Below are 7,661 nucleotides of genomic sequence, written 5' to 3'. Positions count from 1 at the left end.
GAAAGTTCCTGATTATTAAGTGTGTAGTATAACCTCCAACCTTCCACATGCAGCACGGAAATAGATTCTCCTCCTTTAACACACTCTCATACATATGCTATTTTGGCAAGTCTGACTTATTAACTCTGAGCGTCCTGATTTATATATCGGCATATAATTCAGAGTGACTCTATCCACTGTATGCATGTCATGAATCCATAAGTGCCTCTAATTTGGGAGGGAGAAAGGAGAGCTGGAGCAAGGTGACCCCGGCTGTGTTCTTAATCATCAGCTGGTCTGGATGAGGTTAAGAATGGAAATTGGTTTGGCTCTGTAGTGAATCTATTATCATATCTCCTCAGCCCCATCCACCCCTCCTTCTTTGTTTCTCATCTCTGTTAGACACTATTTTACATCTCGCTCACTCCCCTTGTCCGTCCATCTCCTCTTTGTCATTCACTCTTTTTCCTCATGCTCACTTTTTCTCTTTACGTCTTTTTCCCTGTGATGTAAAAACTGCCTCAGCATATTGATAATGAGATTTATTTAAATAGGCCTCCTTAAAGCGAAGGACATTCTCTGTGACATCTGCAGTTATTATATTGAATCATGTAGGTGTCTGCATTATTCCTCTCCTCTCTCTGGTCTGTATAATCCGTAAGACTCTTGCTGACCAAGAATCAGACGCTTCTGCTTTATTTTTATCAGCAATGTCTTCGTCGTTTATCGATCAGCTCTTTGCAACACTGCTGCCAGCAAGAGAAAAAAGAAATCCACTCAAGGCAAGAGGAAAGCCAGTCATACGACTCAGAGACAGTTCACACACAGTATGACACACACAGTTTCCTTTCGCTAAAAACACTTGTTGGTTCATTAGGAGCCTGTCGGAGTGACTGACTGACTCTGCCTTGTTAGGCTGATTAAACCATCACGTCTAATTAGGGCCGTATCACGGCTCAGTTCGCAGCTGCTGTAGCGTCAGAAAGATGGAGGACACACCATAAGTGTTAAAAATCCTACGGTCTGCCTGCCACCTGAGTACAGAGCCATTACTAAGAAAGCAACGTCTACAGTGCAACAACAAAAAAAAAACCTCGTTCTTCATGTGCAGTTGAATCACCAGTAATCCCTCCAGCGTACATACTGATGATAGATTAGGATTATACTCATCCCCTGAGTTTAGTTATTTCCACTTTATAGGTCTGGTAAACACTAAATGAATAAGAAAATCAATAAACCAGTGCAATCAAGCAAATGCAACTAATTATAGCATGTGAAGGAAATCAGAAACTTGATTATTTTTCTGATGAAAGAGAATGTCACAAAATAGTCAAAACAACAACTTCCCAAAGCCCAAGGTGACATCTTCAAATGTCTTGTTTTGTTCAATGAAAACTCATAACCTAAAGATACTGAGTTTATAATGAATTATGACAATGAAAAGTAGAAAACTCTGCCATGTTTTTACTGGACTAACCGATTATCAGAAATCAATCAATTAATCGATGAATCGTTTCAGCTTTAGTCTGTCTTAGTACATGTGTCCTCTATGATTTATTGATGTAATATCCAACAGGCCAGATACACAGACAAACAATAACCGAAGGACAGAGCATAAAGATCCTCGATGGTTGTTTGGCTTAGACTTCAGATAATGCCTGAGGAATAGAAAACCTTGAGACTCATCACATCCAAACAACTCTTAAGTGTTTCTGCAGAGACAGTTGCATATGTGAGGGAGAGGAGCAGCTCTCTCCAAACTGATGCTGTCACATGAAAACACACGTCAAACAGCAAAGATATTCTCTTTTCCTGAGTCTGTTTTCCCCACAACATCAGACGAGTGTTCTCTGCAAGGGCTTATTTATGGACTTGGCCCTCTCGTATGTGATATTCACCTGAGAGGACCTTTGGAGAGGTCTGTTATAGAGCCTACATCCCTCCCGCATCAGCAGTGCAGGGTTTCGCAAACAGTTTGGCAGTGGAGTAGCAGGGCAGGAAGTGGACCGAGTGCAAAGAATCGTTCGTAGTGTCAAGCGGACGCCAGATACAACATTAACCTTTCACTGCCTGGAAGCAGAGTTCTGCAAGGTGAAAGAGGTCACACTACAGAATGTAACCTAAATGCAGTTGGCGCACACAGTCAGTAGCTGTGGATGTTGTTTGCTTTGGTTAAACCAATCACGATTTGCTTTATTTTTGTTTAGTTCGGGGGTCCTCGCTGTTCGCGGGCAGTGAGTTCATCTCGGGCCGCATCTCTGAATGTCCCAGCAACACAAACACTGTTTAAACACTTTAACAGTTTGTGGCTGTTTCTTCAACAGAAGAAATGAAGAAATGCTCAAACTCCATACAGGCTGCAGTGGTGTAATAGCCACTCAATCAATACATGACCTGATGTTAATTGTTACAATAAAGCCATTGATTTGGTGGAAGGTTCGTCAACCTCACCCAGCAACTGATTTAAGTAAAGAACTGACAAAAAAGTAACGTATAAGATGAAGTAACCTGCACAACCCACCGGCAGAAAGAAAAGAAAAATGATTGTACATAGAAAATATTTTTTTTTGAATGAACTGCAATTGCATGGATAAATAAATAATATTTGTATCTTGCCAGATATCCCTGTCACTTAATGCATCAATTGTAAAACTAATGCAGAAACAACACTGACCTTTCCAAATCCGATTACGTTGACGCAACATGTTTCTCTGCGTTTTCTAAGATGTTACCATATGTTCCCACTGTGAGCGACGTGATCAACAAGTCACTGGAGGTCCATTCATTTCCTGCTGAGCTCAGTGAACAGGGAAAGTCAGCCAGCGTGGGACAGACAACAGACTTGTTGGCCAAAAATAGTTGGCTGCAATGACGGGAGCAACTCAAGAGAGTGAAATGATAAAAACAGACTTGATGAAAGTATAACTGAAAAATAAATTTGATATGCAGAAATAGTTTTGATGAAAACTTGGACGGATGGTTAAAAGATGTTTGTTGATCTGGAACAGTCAGATTCAGTATTTGATTAAAAAAACAAGCTTAATTATGAAATTGTCTTTATTTTCCATCATAGTTGTGTTCTCTGTCTTTAAATGTTTGCACTAGAGTGAATATTTATCCTCAAACAGGATGCTGTGTCAAGTTCATGAAATGTGATTTCTGTTTAGTTGCTACGTTTTTGGGGACATTTATTGTGATTTCAAGTAATTAAAAAAACATACCACACAATAACGTTGCCAACTTCTCAACGCCAAGACGCTGGGCAGCTTCCAGTCAGAGCAATCAATTGCTGAAGGACGTTAAGACACATTAGCACGTTAGCGCAAAAAACCAGAAGGTAAATCGTTTGTAGTTGTGATGAAAATTAAAAATATTATAATAATAATAATAATATAATATATATATATATGTTTTTGTTTTTGTTTTTTTTATTAACATGCGTCAGCTGACTGATGTGAATACGTGTTGCTCACAGCATCTTTGCAGTGGAGTGTTTCTTCATTTAAAAAAATAAAGTTTAAACTTAAGATGAAATTTCTCGATCCAATTCAACATTAGTTTTGACTCTCGTCTCATCATTTAGAAATCATTCACCATCAACAAAAAATGTATGATGAGGTGATTAAAGCCATTTAAAATCCTCCACTTCACTTGAGTCTGAGATAGCACCCTGAATTGCATTGAGATGCTTAGGGGATGGTTGCAACACTGGGGGTTGATTTTCACATATTAAAACAAAGTTATAGGAGAAAACACAAAAGCAGCAATAAATACATGATATGTCGAAAACCCTGTAGCTGCAGAGCACACACATGTAATCAGAGCATCTCACGCCTTCCTCATAGCAGCACATTAGAGAAGAACTGTGAACACACAATAAGAAATTATCACAATTAACTCATTCATTTATTTCTAAGCTGCATTATAAATGCGTCCAGTGTTTGATCCAAAGTGTTTTCTTTACCTTTAAGGGGATAATTTCCCATTATGCTAGCTTGGTAGGATGGCCCTGCAATAATAGCCATGATTAAGACGAAAAGTGAAAAACATGCAGTCTGATAATGCAAACAGATGCTACAAGAAAGGCGTCACATCCCAAACATCAGTTATACACAATTTACTTGATTTCCTACTCCCCTCTGCAATTGAATGAGCTTGCGAATGAGTCAGTGGGAAGATATCAATAGGAGGAAATAAAATGATTCACTGCACTGTAATTAGAGATTCAGTGAGATGAAAAGAGAAGATTTGCTCTTTGACACGGGTCACCCACAGAGAAACACAAATACTATCTAAATGTCATCAGGCACACTGTAGCTACAGAGCCTTGTGTGAGAATTTGCACAGTGAATTCATTACTTGCATCTATTTTCATCTCGCTGCTATTATAACTCTGTCAAAGGAATGTGACTCAGAAGGAGAGAAATTGGAAAGCAAAGTTAAAAGTCACAGCCAAGGATAATATTCGATTCTTTTTCCCTCTTAAACAAGAAATGCTCTCCGGAACAAACAAGAGTCCAATATTAATTTGTTTGAGCAGATTTCTGCGATGATCAAACGGGACAATGTCTTTATTATATATGACGAACTGGTAGATTGAAAACTATCTGCTGCTTTATCTCTCCTGCTCAGACTTGGTGGCTGAAGCTATCAGAGCACAGATCAGTAATTACTGCGGGCTGTCAACAATTTATCACCGGGGTCCCGTGGGCTCCTCCGCAAAAGGCTGGACCGTGATTGCACACGTGCACGCTCGCGTTCACGCACACACGGAAGTATGGGCGCAAATGTTCCGGGTTGGTTGGCACATAGATGCACATACACATGTATGAAGCCTCAAAGACACACAGGTGTCACTGTGACAGCACATTACCTCTCTGTTCTCTGATTGTCAGAGAACCTTGAGGAAGGTGTTTTTTAGGCACACACACACACACACACACACACACACACACACACACACACACACACAGAGAGAGAGAGAGAAGCAGCAACACCTATTCATTTACTGAACTGTATATGAAGTGGCCAGCAAATTGGTTTCTATAAATATCAAGTTTTTTATTCTTTTAGTTTTCATTTTGCAAGCAAACAAACCTTTCACATCTCGGCGCTATGCAACATTAACATAAAAACCAATTAAACAAATTATGCTTTGGCCATTTATTAATTTTACAGATGCACATTTATTGAGTGCAACATCAACAAGTTCAGTTTTTTTTTTCCCCACTCAAAATGATTATTGCCACAGTGCAGCAGCTCATCAAAAATAATTCTGTTACTGAGGTTAAACAAAACAGCAATCCATCATCAAACAGCTCCGGTCACGTTGTGTGTGGTTTCGTGTGCGGTTTATACCTCTCTGCATGTGCACACAAACATGAAAATGAGAGAGTGATGCATGCACACAAACCCTCCATCGCCGTACTGTTAAATGTGATTTATGAAAAGTGACAACAGCATCAGTGTTTTTAATTATTAATAGGGAAGGGTCTGTGGGAGGCATCTCTCAATCCTCCCACAAAGGTAATGGGGTTATTTGTTGTGGCGGAGGCCCTTAAATTTTGATTCATTTGACAACCGTCCCTTGTGTCAAGTGGAACAGCAAATGGCGGCTAGATAAGAAGGCTATTCCCGGTGATCCGATGACATTGACCCACCTTATTGGAAGGTACTTGCGCTCGCACACATGCACATGTACACATTCGCAAACACAAGCTGCGCACATACACGTTTGAACCCATTTAATCTTCCAGCCACTGTTACAAGTCCTCCTACTGAGATACTGATACTATTACAAGAGCTGAAGGTCAAGGGGTGACCGCGTCTTTAAATCGTCCCTCCGTTGGACTGCATAAAAAAACATTAAGAGGTTAAATGAAAAGGTTAAGTGATCCTACTCACTCTGTAATATCCTTCCATAAAATTGAACGTCAACTTTCCTCATACTTCTTGTTTATTCCGATTTTTTATAATTTAACTGTAAATGCGATCTTGCATGGAAGCGCACTGTGTTTATCATTCAAGGCATCTGTCATGCTGCACAGGGGTAGGTAAGGCACGGCGCTTCAATCTGTGCTAATTACAACCCTCCTGTGAAGGTACACTGTACTCCAAAACCTTTTTCGCTGCTGATTTCGTAGGACTGCAGGAGCCCAGAACAAATTAGTCTAATAGCTGGAAAGTGCCTCGGAAGCAGTGGCAGGGGTCAACTAGCTGGAAAACGCTCAGGTGCCCAGGACAAGGACAAAGCAGAATATGGCTCGTGTCATTGCCTCTGGATCTGCCTGAAGTGTTTTTGTACAGAATTAGAGGCTGATCAGCATAATATCAAGGCAACAAACTCGACTGCAAAGATTTGATTTTGAAGTTAAAACTCAATAGTAAGATGCACTGAACAGGCTGTTTGTTCAGCCTGTAGTTACTGCTGCATCGCCTGCACATTTTGCAGTTTTAAACACAATAACGTTGCTGATTTACAATCAAGGTTCTCACTAGTTTTTGAAACAATGGGTCTCTGAGTCCAGACACATGTAGACAAAAGCAGGCTTCTCGTTTCTGGCCCACCACTGTTGATTCTGTCGACTCGAGCGACAGCTGGCTGATTTTATCAGTTAACATTATAGCTATCTGGCTAATTAATCTAACGTTAGTCACTGGCAGATTTTTGTCTCCTTCTTGACTTTCTAGTTTTAAAACTAAGGGGGTCTTAATTATACAATTATGCATATGTTACATAGATGGTAATGTGGTAAAAGACGTGTTCCAGGAAAAAGTCATCAGCATCTTCACCAGTCGATAATCTACAGTAAAAGACATGGAAATGAGAGAAAAAGAGATATTTTGTTCTGTTTAGCTTCTTAGCATAATGTTTATATTAATATATTTATAATAGTATATTTTTACTTTTAATACTAGAAAAATAGAGTGCTTTTAGAATGTGGACTAATAGCCTATCTTGGGTGATGGTAGTTATTGGTGCTGGAGAGTAATGTCCACAAATCAGGACAGAGTCACTAACATTAACCTATAGCATAGCGACAGTGTCATCTTAGACTCCAATTTATATTTTAAAGGGCCCATTAAGTTTTCTCTGCTGCAGAATGAGGTCTCTTGCCGGGAGCAGATGGTGGTGATTGTTGCTTGACAAGAGCTTTGCCCATCATTGTCTTTAGAATCCAAGAGTTTAAAACACCCTGTCTGAGCAGCGCTATGTCTTCAGGTGAGTCACTATGGGAAAGTGACAGAACGTGGGCTAGCTGGTTAGCATGCTGATTTCAGTGGAGGAAAAGACGTGATAGAGACACAGAGTGAAGAGTTAACATTGGTGTTGCTTTCCACTGTTGAAAGGAATTAAGTTTGATGCTGAACTTGCAATGTCTCTTTCTAGACTGCTAAGCTAATGCTAACGCTGGCTATGTAGCAACAGCAAAACTTACAAATAGATCCTTTAAACATCATATAGATAATGTGACCAAAACTGCCTTTTTTTTTAGTCTTGGGAATATTGCAAATATTTTTAATTTTGAAAGATGCAGCAAAACTAATTCATGATTTTATAGTTGACTTCACTGATGTAATGCTCTCTTTAGAATTCATATCCAGTCTTGGTTTCTCTGCACTCGTTCCCTGTTTGTTTTAGACTTATTTTTAAGTGTTTTTACTTTAAAGCTCTTATCAGG

Source organism: Seriola lalandi, unplaced genomic scaffold (genome assembly GCF_002814215.2).
Source record: "Seriola lalandi dorsalis isolate HSWRI2012SDOR001 ecotype SW California unplaced genomic scaffold, Sedor1 jcf7180002054892, whole genome shotgun sequence".
Classification (NCBI taxonomy): domain Eukaryota; kingdom Metazoa; phylum Chordata; class Actinopteri; order Carangiformes; family Carangidae; genus Seriola; species Seriola lalandi.
This window is presented reverse-complemented; position numbering follows the sequence as displayed.